Source organism: Natrix helvetica, assembly GCF_964273705.1.
Source record: "Natrix helvetica genome assembly, chromosome: 1".
Lineage (NCBI taxonomy): Eukaryota > Metazoa > Chordata > Lepidosauria > Squamata > Natricidae > Natrix > Natrix helvetica.
Window position 1 is genome coordinate 119,456,626 of NC_138548.1, and position 13,650 is coordinate 119,470,275.

Genomic DNA, 13,650 nt, shown 5'->3' on the forward strand with positions numbered 1-13,650 from the left:
TTTCCCTAACCCTAAGGACAGGAAAGACAAAGCCACTGGAATAAAAAACATCAAGGCATTGTGGGAAATGATAAAGGACAGTGCCAGGAAGCTTATAGAACTAGAAACCACCTCACAATTCCCTAAACAACCAGGTATCACACAGAAGCACACAAAATCTGGCAAAGCTGCCTTGCACCAACTTGGCCTGCCCTTAGAAAAGCAGCCATTTTGAGACACATAAACCATGCACCAACCTGCACACTTAAAAGCAACATATTGCATCACAAATAAACCATTTGCAAAAAGGAATAACATTTCTTGTAATAAACATATTCTATAAACAATAAATAAATAAACATTCCCTAAAAATAATGTTTTTTAAAAAGATATTCTATAAATAATAAAAAAATCCTTAAAAACCATTTAAAATATTCTATACACAATAAATTAAAATAAAACCATGAAAAATGTTCTATACACAATAAATTATATTAAATAAACCATTAAAAGGATAAAGGAAAAAAACAGGTCACTTACCAGCAGGCAGAATCAGCAGCTGTCTGATGAGATGGATGCAAGGAGCAGGCAGGCGACCAGGCAGCAGGTAAGGTGGCCTGGCTGGCTGGCTTAGCCAGCCAGGCGAGGTTGGTGATTGGGTTGGGGGGGCTGGCAAGAAAGGCCTCAGCTGGCGATTCTGAGGCCCTTCTTCCACCCTTGAGTAAGTTCCTGGCGGTGGTTATGGCCTTTCCAGCTGCATGGGGGTTGGGTGCACTGCAGGGCGCTGACTCTGAGGCTCCGGAGGCTTGGTCGGTGTTCCAGCAGCCATGTTTTTAAGCCGGCAGCCATGTGGACCCCTTCTTTGCTTGCACAGCTGCTTTTGGGTCTAATGGGGCTTGGGTTTCCATCCCGACAGTTCCTGCCACTTCTGGATGTCTATTGTAGTTGCAAGGAGCCGAGGAGAGTGTGGAGAACAGCACAAAGGTTCTCGGTGCTCCAGGAAGCCGCGGAAGTGGCTGGGAGAGGTGCACGGCTTGGATTAACCTCCCTGGACGTCGCAGCAGCCCCAATCTCAACGTTTTTCGCATCGGGGCATGCTGCAAGAGGGAGTGAAGACCTTTTCTGGATTGCTGGTGGTGGAGGTGTGGGCCCGTCGCCCCATGCTCAGCAAAGCAAATCCAGGGAAGTTCTTTGAGTCAGCCGTCTGCGCAAGCTATCACCTGTCGCCCCGTGCTTTGCCCATGGATGGCGTGGTGCAGACGGGTGGGGGGAGCGAGTGGATGAGTGGCATCTGGATGGGCGGGGGTGAGCAAGTGAGGGGGCCAGTTCCACCGGTGGAACCGGTTCTAAATAGCACGGTAGATTTGTGGAACCTCTTCTACCGAACCAATTAGAACAGGCAGGATCCCACCTCTGCCTCCTCCTCACAAATCTGGGACAGCAATTCTGTTTTGTTTCACAGAAAATACCCCTGTACCGTAGCACCCTCATTTTTGGTTGGTTTCTTCAGTTATACAGCACCCCCTCAAATTTAATCCCTATGAAATTGTTTAGCACTGGCTTCCCAAAAGAAAAAGGTTTCCAAGGTGTGGGAGAGCGCAGAGTTGCTCAGCTTGTATCCACACATTCTCTGCTCTAATTATTCACTTTCAAACTCTTCTGAGGAACTAGAGCTGTCTTTAGACTAATTTATTAAACAGGGGTTCAGCTACAGAAACAGCTTTTGCATTTTCAGGTCTGCTACAGCCTGGGAAGAAGGAAGCTACCTGGAAAGTACAATCCATACTGTCTGAATCTTGTAGTGTGAATGGGCAGATATAAATCCATGGAACTGGGTTCCTGGAGGCCCTCAGCTCACCAGTGAAAAGCGATGTGTGAGTGGGGCTGCTGGAATTCCACAGATTACAGGGGTGCGCTGCTGGGGGTTCGCAGTGGTTCAGGAGAACTACCAGCTAAGATTCTGTGCAATTTGGAGAACCCCCAAATCCTACTTCTGCTGGTCCTGCCCAACCTGCTCCTCTCAAGAGTCCCCACGTGGCCCGTTTTGGATGCAGGTAAGTGCAGGGCATGCACAGATGCTCAGGGAGGATGAAAAACGGACCTATCGGAAATTTGGGAGGCCCAGAAATGTGCCTGTTTCTGGACTCCAGAGAGCCTCCGGAGCCTGGGTTTTCACACTCCCAGAGGCTCAAGGGAAACCTCTGGAGCCCTGTGGTGCAGGAGGCTGAGTAGGCCACACCTACCATGGCCAGGCATGAGAACCCCTTGCTAAAAAAATTTGAAGCCCACACCTGGTTTTCAACCTTGGTAACTGTCTGGCCCCAGTCATCTTGCCTAGGGGAGTTAATGCAGCCAGCAAAAGACATTCATTATGAGGCGTGGGACGTTGAGCAGGTGCTTCTTTAAATTATCAATTGCCAATCAGGTTCCTGGCATCTTGATTCAAGTAGGGGAATAATAATGGCTATTCACAGAGCAAAAAGCCAGGCTTGGTAAACAATTATTTTCCCACAACAGAAGCGCTGGATGGCTCTTGCCTGTGGCTTATAAAATTGCAGCAAGGCACTCCCAATGCTTTCCTCGGCTTCCAGTCTCCATGTTGCACATTCTGCTTCTCTTTATTTGATTTTGCCATTAGGGAATCCCACTATCTTATTTATCTATTTATTAATCAAATGCCCAATGCTGCCTGACTTCCAACCAGTCCTGATGATCTACCATAACGGAGAGCAAGTTCCCACAATTAAAGACTAAGGTTTCTCTCCCCCATCCCCCCCTTACCAATTTGCTCCATGATTTATAACTGCTACATGTTTTAAATAAGTATTTATTTAAAGCATTTATAAATATTTATAATGCTCTCATATAATAAAGAAAAGAATATTGTTTTGTAAATTGGGTATAACGCTATACTAGTTTATAGCATGTATAAGTAGTATATATTTATATAAATATAGCACAGCAAAAGCTTGTAGCTTGCAAAAAGGCTCATGTGGGTAATCTGATGGAATACACATTCAGATGGCGTATTTGCAACTCAGCCAAAGCCAACTTGGAAGCCATCCTTGGCAGATGGCCCTTGAATTATGCTTGCTGATTTGGCTATACCTATCCCACCTGCATTGGGAAGTTTGTATGAAAATCTCCCACTTGTTATGATGACTCTGAACAGCTGTTTGTTTGTTTGTTTTTTCTTTTCCTGTGCACCCTAATTCAATGAGACTGTCTCATTGGCTTCCAAGTTCCAACTGCTCTTCATAATCTTGAAGATTTCAGAGTCGGTCAAGAGTCAAGACTGTTTTCCTTGAGATCTCTTCCAAATTTGTTACTCTTGACCTTGCCAAGGCAAAATCTGACAAAAGGCCATTTTAGAGAGCAAGAAGGCAGAAGTAATTATGGACTATGCCTGAAGGTAAGGTAGATAATTAGATTTTCTTCTGTGCAAATGATCCCATGGCACTGGTGGTGGTGGTGGGGGGGGGAGGGAAGGGTGGACAACATCCGCTACAGCTCTGATGGAAATAGAAATCTATGGCAATAGTGCTATGAAGCTTAACATGGTCAGGCTACACAGACGTATTTATCTTGCTAAACATTATATCATTCTAAACTGCACATGGCATTCGTTCAAGGACATTGAATTCTGTGCAAGTATTAGGTCTACAGAAACATTTTGTCATCTGGAGTTTGGCCACATATGTATGAGTATGAAGCCAATTTCTATCCTCAATATTTGTCTCGGTCTTGTAACTACAAAAAAGGAGAGCATCAGATTGAGTGATAACTTGTGTGCGAATGACATCATACAAAGACTACAATTATGTACTTCCATATTCGATGCAAGGCAGCCAATACATTACCTTTGTGATTAAGGTTAAGGCTAAGGCTATAAAAGGAAGCCATGATTTCTATTTCTACATTAGACACAAAAGTCAGCTGGTAAGTTTAGGACAATAATTCTTTCTCAGACTTACCCATCTCACAGGGTTGTTGATGTGGGAAAATAAGAGGTGGATGTAGACAAAATAAAGGCCAGATATAAATGTAAAAATAAGTAAATGAACATTTGCAAAATGACCTCATCACATTTGTCACACATTATTATTTGCTCTCCCTGACCTTGGAAATGTTCTTTTTGTCACCCCTAACCTAATTCATTTCTTAGTCTCTTTTTTATTATTATTATTATAAACACCCTATTCTCGTAACTGCTTCCCTTGTTCCTTCTTTATAAACTGTTCCAGATAAGCTGGCAATGGACAGTGGCGTTTCAGAGAGCAGAGGCTGTTTGAAAAGGGAATCGCTGCTCACAAGGTGGGAAAACTAATCTGGCTTCACATCTGGTAAGCCAATCTTTCCAGCATACTTTTGGTTTTAAAATCTTGCTGCAGATGTTTGAGCCGAGGCTACTTTAGAAAAAAAGACTTAAATGGAAACACATCAGGGGATATAATTCTCTCATTTTGTGTTTGTTTTGTTTTTACTTTGGTTAAAATGTGTCCCTTGCCTCAAAACTGAACGTGACATTACAAGTCCAAACTTGCTACTGACTGGTACTGTTTTCACTATGGGGCAGAAGCCTAGGTTTGCAACGTAATAAGTCATCTAAGAACTGGCATTAGCTTTCGGTGCTATTGGGCTGCTCATTGATCCAGAAACACCCATTGTACAATGCAGTCAAGGATCAGCCCTAAAGTGAGACATGACATTTACTCTTTACTCTCTGCAAACTCATGTGATGCTCCTGCAGAGCCACCTGGATGGTGAAATACAGCAAAGAAGCTCAGCACAGCTCCATATGCTCTTCTTGCCACTGTCAGCTTTTTCACAACATTGACTTTCATGATGCTGACCTATGTGGACTCTTGACAAATGCCAATGATGACTGGAAGCGACATCTGCAGTATCGCATCTCGAAGCGCTTGTTTGTACACTCAGGTCATAGCTTCTGAACTGCCTGGTCAGAAAGTGGAGGAAGCTTTAATCATTTCCATCTGGTTGACCATTGCTTCAGGGTGAATTAAAAACTACACCCTGCCTCTGCACTCAGCGTGTTATCTTCTTTTATTTTACTAATGGACTGATTTATCTCATTTGCTTTATAAATAAATAGAGCACTCTAGGTAAAGATTCTCTTGAGCTGGGATCAACTCCTGATGATTTCATAGACATGACTGTACAGTTTTCATGGCAGTGTTGCAGAAGCAGTTTGCCACTGCCTTCTTCCAGAGTGTTGCTTTGATTGCCAGTCTAACAAATAGCCTAGATCAGGGGTCGGCAACCTTAAACACTCAAAGGTCCTAACCGGAAGCCCCCTGTTAAATTCTGGAGCCGACCGGAAGTCTGGTTCCCCCACCATAGAGTCTCCTCCTAGCACGGTGTTCTTTTTCCTCTATTTGTCCTAACTGAAAGCCATATCAATTGTGGAGCCGACCGGAAAATTCACCCCTTGCCATAGAGTCTCCTCCTGGCGTGCCATGCTTTTCCCTCCTCAACCAGAAGCTCCTCTCAAAATTGTGGCGCTGACCGGCAACAGGGAGCCACAGCAGAGGAATGAAAGAGCCACATGCGGCTCCAGAACCGTGGGTTGCTGACCCCTGGCCTAGATATTCCCTGCTAGCTTGACCCTGCTTAGCTGAACCCTAAAAAGAAAGTTGCAGTAAGAATAAGAATAATAAATAACAAATAAACAAAAAATAGAGTGTTGTCTGAATGATCTTCTTGTAGAAACAACAGTGTGGGAGTTCAGTGAGGATACAACACAACACACACCTTTAAAAAAAAGCCTGAGTTGCATTGCTCTCTTCCTCTTCCCCATTTTGTATCCTTATTAATTGAGGGAATCTCCAGTAGATTATTTGTCTTTTCTGATACTGTGTGAGGTTGGGGCTCTCTAATTTTCTACAATTGCCTTTTTATGTACTCATTTTTTAAAATTATGTTATCAAACAGGAATGATCATCTCAAACATTAATAGTCAATTCACTCATCCACTTCTTACCATTTTATTTCAACAAATAAACTGATCCTCATTCTCCTCCACTCAGTCCTCTATCTGAAGGTAGCATCTGTGGAATTACATCACCACAAAGCTTAGATGTGAAGATACCGATTTCCCCAAAGCCACCCAATGATTACATAGGCTTTTGTGATTCAGGTCCAGGTTCTACCTTATCCACAGTGAGCTTGTGGCATCCTCAAGAGGATCAGACCACTCTTCCTTTGGAGAGTTCTTCTGCCAATGCTCCAGAGGAGAAAGGAAAAGCAACCCTCCTCTTCTCACCTGGGGTATCCAGTTCTTTCCTGCACCATCAATAACAAGATGCTAAATCTGTCACTGAGTTTGGTGGGGTGGGTGGATTTGCGTCAGTGGGTGACTTTTATAGCTAAGAAAGTAGAAATTGGGGGGTAGAGAGGGACTTCTGGAATGTGAAACAGCTGGTGTCTGAGTCATGGATCCAAAAGGCCTTACTGGTAGGTTGAAGATGGGGAGTGGATGGCATTTATTACTGTCAATTTGGCTCTCTCATGAAGGAAAAGGTGGGAGGATCGGTCACCTTCTGGGTATGGGCAAAAGGCCTTTCCTGGATTTCACCTTGGTATGTTTCCTGCAGTACTTATGTAGGAGCTGGAGATGCAAGATAGATCTGGCAGCGTGAGATCGAAAATATGTGAATCAGAGCTTCTCCTCCAATTCTCTCATCGTCTACAGGTTGCGAAGATGCTTTGCCCATGAAAATTATTTTCTGATTAGCTTTTTCCTGCCAGACATTTTGCACAACTATGATAATTGATTTCTCGTTATGGCGCCTCCTTTGTATAGAAAATCTGTTGGAGATAAATTGTGCAAAATCCTGCTTTGATCAAGGATGCCCTTTTATTCAGTCTAGACTTTATCTTGAGGTCAATAGATGCCTTTGACTTCAGTTTAAAATGTCATATATATCTTTCATTTTAATGAACAGGCAGAAACTCTTTCTCTTTCACAGTAAGAACTTAAAGTAACATTTCCTAACCTTGGCAGTTTTTAAGTATGTAGACTTCACCTCCTAGAATTCTTAACAATTGCTATTTTGGCTGGAGAATTCAGGCAAGTGGTCCATTCCTCTGACATTGGGAAGCATTGGGCTGTATGTTTTGTGTCCATGGTTGTGCAGTCTATGAAGTGTTCAACATAAAAACAGGTCCCCTAGCAAATTTATAGCAGAGATGTATACTGAAAAATATAATAGTGATTTTCTGGAAGCAAAACAAACCTAAATAGGATATTAAGGGACTGAATTTTTAGCAATATGGTATGATATTGAAATAAATATTTTGTCCAATAGAAATCCCTTGTTCTTCTCCTATGTTTATAATTTTCAACATAAATGATCTTGAAGTTCCCTATTTCCAATTTCTGTTTACTCTTCCAAATGCAACATAGTTCTGAGTTTTATGTTTCAAAGATTTCTACTGATATCCATAATGCCATAATCAAAGGAATGTCTATGTTTTTTCAAAACTAAAACCTGCAGGGAACATTGACTGATCAATTTACTCCTTTTATCTCCAAAAAAGGGAACCCAAGTACCTGAGATCTGTCCTTTGATCTGTAGGTTCTGCCCAATATATAGAGATATGGTGTTTTATGAAATCTTCATTTCATAAAAAGATAATAATAATAATAATAATAATAATAATAATAATAATAATAATAATAATAATAATAATACACCAGGAAACTAATGACAATGCACTACAGTTTACATCCACGTGGTGATATTGATAGATTATACCTACCCCGAAAATCAGGTGGCAGAGGATTATTACAAGTGAAGCAAATAGTTGAAGAAGAAAAACATGCACTGGCTGATTATTTAAAAGAAAGTCAAGAACATCTATTAATCGAAGTAAAGAACAAAAATCTATTGAAGACCCAACAGACGAAACAAGAATACAGAAAAGATGTGATAAAATTAAGAATGGAGAGTTGGCAGAACAAAGCATTGCATGGCCAATTTCTGGAAAAAATAAAAGATAAAGTGGACAGTGAAAAAACTTGGTTATGGTTAACAGCAGGTACATTAAAGAAAGAAACAGAGTCACTAATCCTGGCTGCACAAGAACAAGCTATCCACACAAATGCCATTAAGTCCAAAATCGAAAAATCCTCTGATGATGCCAAATGTAGACTTTGCAAAGAGGCTGATGAAACTGTTGACCACATACTCAGCTGCTGTAAAAAAATCGTGCAGACTGACTATAAAATGCGGCACAATTCAGTGGAACAAATGATCCACTGGAATTTGTGCAAAAATTATAATATTAAAACAGCAACAAACTGGTGGGAACATAAGCCTGAAAAAGTCATCGAGGGTCAGATGGTCAAGATCTTGTGGGATTTTCGCATACAAATGGATAAAATACTGGCGCATAATACACCAGACATCACACTGGTTGAGAAAAATAAGGTTACAATCATAGACATCGCAATACCAGGTGATAGCAGGGTCGCCGAGAAGGAATATGAAAAAATCACGAAATACCAGGACTTAAAAATCGAAATTCAACGATTATGGCACAAACCAGCAGTGGTAATTCCAGTGGTAATCGGCACACTGGATGCTATTCCAAAAGCACTGGAATTACATTTAAAACAGTTAAAAATTGACAAAATCACCATCAGTCAAATGCAAAAGGCCGCACTGCTTGGATCTGCACACATATTACGAAAATACGTTACGACGTCCTAGGCCCCTGGGTGGGGCCCGACTAGTAATTAATGCCAAATCCGGCGAAACAACTGGCCGCTGTGATACAATTCTGTTGATGCAATAATAATAATAATAATAATAATAATAATAATAATAATAATAATAATAATAATAATAATAATAATAATAATGGCAGAATGTAAGGAAAAACAGCTGGATGACAGATTAAATAGATAGAAAACCAAAGCTTTGCATGGACAGCACTTGAAAAATATTGAAGAAAAATGTGATGACAACTTGACATGGACATGGCTTAAGATGGGAACTATCAAGAAAGAAACAGAAGGTTTAATACTGGCTGCTCAAGAACAAGCACTACAAACTAATGCCATGAAAGCGAAGATACAAAAATCCACTGACAACCCAAACTGCCGACTTTGCAATAACAAAGTCGAAACTGTTTCACATTTAATATGTGAATGCAGCAAAATTGCACAAATTGATTACAAAGCCAGACATGACCGAGTTGCTAAATTAATCCACTGGTCATTATGTAAAAAATATGATTTACCTATATCCAGAAAGTCATGAGAACATAAAGTGGAAAAAGTTATTGAAAATGAGAAGGTGAAGATCTTGTGGGACTTTCGAATACAAACAGATTGTCATTTGGAGCACAACACGCCAGATAACACAGTTGTAGAGGGCCGAAGTGTACAGTTCATTGACATTGCTGTTCCTAGAGATGCCAGAGTCGAAGAAAAAGAACTAGAAAAAATAATGAAATATTGCAACCTGGCCATCGAAACTACATGGCTATGGATGAAGCATGTAACAATGATACCCATTGTCCAAGCACTTGGCACCATGTCCAAGAATTTTACAAGATACATCCACAAATTGCAGCTTCCTGCAATAACACCAGCGGAACGGCAAAAAACTGCGCTACTCGGAACATCTTATATTTTAAGAAGGTCCTTGGTTCATACTTAGAACGCTGGCAGCAAACCTTATCAACCATTAGCACCAGTCAATGGTATTTGTGATGCATTTTTGAATGTTCAGTTGGCTGAGTTTCATGTTTAATGAATAAAGTATACAACAACAACAACAACAACAACAACAACAACAACAACAAGAATAATTCAAAGGGGCTGAGAGATGGAAGAGGACCCACATTTCTGTGAGGGAAAGAAGAAGGATTACAGGTGCTGTATGTGTCCTGGTTTCAGAGGGTGCTAAAATGCAACAGGAGCAAGAGATTGGAGAGGGTGTGGTATAAAATCAGGCCTTCTCTGTGAACTACAGAAGCACTGAGGAGTTTCCCATAAGATGAATGCCAGGAACTCCACATATTTCAAAGGAAGAAGAAACATTTTAAACCAGTAAGAAATATGGGACGAGTGAATAAACACGTTAGAAATGAGGCCGCACTGATGTCATGAAATTAGACACTAGACAAGAATTTTACTGGCAGACTGCCAATTAAGATTCTTTTAAGAAAAAAGATGCCTGTAAGGTCCAAGAACATACTTCTAATTCCTTGTGTGGAAAGATGCACAGAGTCTTCAGACCATTTCTTGCCTCTAAGAAACTTTAAGAAATAAAACTGATTGTGCTTATTAGAGAATTCTGCTTATTTCTCCCCTGAAGGCTCATCTGGAGTCTTTAGACCCATCCTGTCCTTTTTCTACAGCTGTCACATCCTTATATAGCTCATTAAGTTTTAGTGGACGTGGTCTTACTTTGGTATGGTAGCAAAACCAGAGTATTCATCCAGAACAGAACACTGGCAAGAGTGGGAAAGAATCTCTCTTTCTCAACTTCTACTAGCATTAATTTATTATTTTTTCTTCCTCTAGTGTGTAAGTTTTTGCTTAATAATGAATTTAATAAGGAAGAGAGAAGTGTTTTTTTTAAATCAGACAATGTTGGTAGTCTTAATCATATTTTTGGCATGGGACCTATTTATTCTGTATTTTGCCAATGGGAGAGGGCTGAGGGCTTGTGGTACAAGTGGGACATGAGAAAGAAGCAGGCTTAGCAGACAGTTAGTTGTCTGAAATGAAGATGTCTTGTCTTCTAAGCAATCAGAATGACAATATGAATAGATAATCTGGTTCTCCTGAGATATTTTGGATTCAACTTGCATCAGCCCCAACCAACAATGAGAATAGAAAAGAATAATAGACGCAACAGTCAAAATATCTTCAGGTACTAGCATGGGTTACGCAGCTCTGAAAACAATCCCCTTTTCATGTAATTTTAATCAGAAAAGATATAGAGATACAGAAAGCAGAGATATAATAAGGTAGACTGAGTTACCATATCAGACTAATTAACATAAAGCACCATAAATCCAAATATCTCCATAATAATCCTTCTTGAGTAGCAAAGCCTTGCCCTAAAACAAGCACAGAAACAATCTTAATTAAGTTGCACAATATTGACAGAATGAGGAAGCGCTTTAGGTTGTGACTCCAATTGTGTGTCCCTATCTCCCATTTTTACCTCAGCTTTTAAAATCATTCTGTTCATCTCCTTTCTTTGCCACATATCCAAATGAGATATTGAGGGTAAAAGAACAAAGACAGTCTGTAACACACAAGATGTAAGAAGTGCAAGGCAAAGCAGGGCATCCTGTCCTAAAGCCTCCTGAAAACATCGGAGAGCAAGCGGTGACTCAAAGGGGACTGATGGTGGAATGCAGATAGTAAGGTAAATATTTCAATAGACTAAATCCATGGTGACTATTCAATTTCCTTTGGTTCAGAACTCCATGTACTGAAAGTGCCTTTCCACATAGATTCAGGACCCAAAATATAGCAGCCCTCTTCATGAGCGACTCCATTCTCCTCCCTGCATGATAAAGCAGAAAGTTGTTAAAAGGAGTCATGGTCACATCGCTCATGAGCAGCCTGCAGCCATCTGGACCTTCTGTGTGGTGGAGACAATCTGTGTAGGAAAGAAATTGGAAGGATGTGCCGGAACTCCTTTAAAAGGGCAACCAATTTCATCTAATGGAGTTGTTACATGAGCACAGGGGGTGATTATACCATACAAGATAGCCACTGAAACATTCCAGTATCAGGAGTGTTTAAGAAAGAAAGGAAAGGAAAAATGATTTATATTGGCTAGTAACTACCGGAGTAAATAATTCCACCTCGGAGATTTAATTTTGTTATTGCTGTTCCCCCCCCCCATTTTGTAACGTGACAATATTTTATTGTTCAGATAAAGATTGCCATATTTCAAATATGTGTATGAATATGCCTGTGTAGTTACAAAGGCTTTGAGGGTGAAAAACTCACAAATAGCTCTGTTTTATAAGACAAGAGGTGGTTCAAGGGGATGGGGCATTGAGAGGGAAGTAGTTAAATAATTAGGGAATATCATAATTCAGTGTTGGAAGTGAAGGTGATTAGTTTTAGTTCAAAATAAATAGGAATTCTCTATATCAAAATGAACTTTCCTGAATCAGTAATATCATTCAAAGCATTGGAAGTAAATGAGTAACATGCTGTTCCAGCTATAGGTACAGAGACAAAATCCTAAAGCCCTCTACACCAAGGTGGTTATAATACAGATATAAAGAGTTGAGAGTATATTAATTTCCCCTCAACTTTAATTGTGACCTTGTCTTTTTTTCTTTACGTTAGAAAAAAAAACTTGTAAAAAACTAGAAAATTTTGGGTTCAAATACACTCAGTGATGCGAAGAATATAAAAGATTAATATTCAACAGAAAACAGAACTTTTCTTATTGGGACTAATGGTGAGACAATTAGAAAAGATTTATGGATGATTGTTTCTTGCAGTGAGATTATAATATGCACGAAGATGGAAAGACTCTGAAATACCCGCAGTGGAAGAATAATGAGTGAAGATGATAGCATTTGCAGATATGGCAAAATAGACTTGTTTTATTAGAGAAAAGACAATCATACATTTGTCAGAGACTGGAAACCTTTATGGACATTTACTGATATCAGGGGGGGAAATGTATCTGTGATTTATAGGTTTGATTATTCGAAAGGGTAGAATGTAGAAAGAAGGGGGCCATGATGCAATCTTAGAAAAAGAGGATATAAATGCATTTATAACTGTGGTAAAAACAATCGGAAGCTAATTCTTTTTATCTTTTATCTTTTTCTTTCTTTTTCTAAGCTTCCCAGCCTCTTTTGCCATTGCTTGATTGACTGGGATGTTGGGTTTCTGCATTGCTGGTCCTCAAGGATAAAGCATGTCCCTTCAGGAAGTGATACTTGGATCAGTGGTGCTGTAGGAACCCAGCTTGCATCTTTCCTGGCAAGGTTAATAGATTTAAAGGTGGCAAAGGGAGAAACTTTCTGAAATCATGATTCACCTATCACATTTTATGCAGATGAAGTCAAGTCTGCTCTCAGTCTTCTGGGATAAGCTGGAACATGGAATGGGCCTTGAACTCAAAGTGTACATGGTTTGGTTAGATATGCACTATTCCAACACCCCCAGTTTAAGATGTATTTATTACCATTACTTCTTTTTACCTAATATAGGCCAGTTTTCAGGAAGCTAGGTAGTGAATGTCTGCTGGGATGTGCATCCATTCTCTTTTTAAGTGTCCAGTTTCTTTTGTCTATGGAGTCTGATGGACCTTTCCATAACCTTCACATAAGTTTTGAAGAGCCAGAGCTCACTTCATCAAATGCAATGATGAAATGAGCTGCAGCTTACAAAAGTGTATGCCATTTAATAAAATATCTCAGTCTGAAAAAGTATCACCAGACTTCTGTTTTTTTTTTAATTGCTCCAGAAACATACTTGCGAATAAGTCAGGAATAACTGTGGTACCAGATCAATGCAATTGGGTAGCAATGAAATGTGGTCCTCCTTTGAATTAAGGTTGATCATGATTAAGCTCAGAATCTAATTCATACAAATGAATCAAATACAGGCCTGCATGATTCATTCAGAATAACGGCATAACAGAATAA

General features: G+C 40.1%; 1 long non-coding RNA gene across 1 annotated transcript; it reads left to right on the top strand.

Annotated features, from left to right (window-relative positions):
• Positions 1 to 2,979: 2,979 nt before the first annotated feature.
• On the top strand, positions 2,980 to 13,416 carry LOC309382963. Its single transcript, XR_014173734.1, has 4 exons — positions 2,980 to 3,391; positions 4,224 to 4,322; positions 11,243 to 11,393; positions 12,842 to 13,416. It is a non-coding gene; the product is annotated as an uncharacterized lncRNA (long non-coding RNA).
• The last annotated feature ends 234 nt before the right edge of the window (positions 13,417 to 13,650 follow it).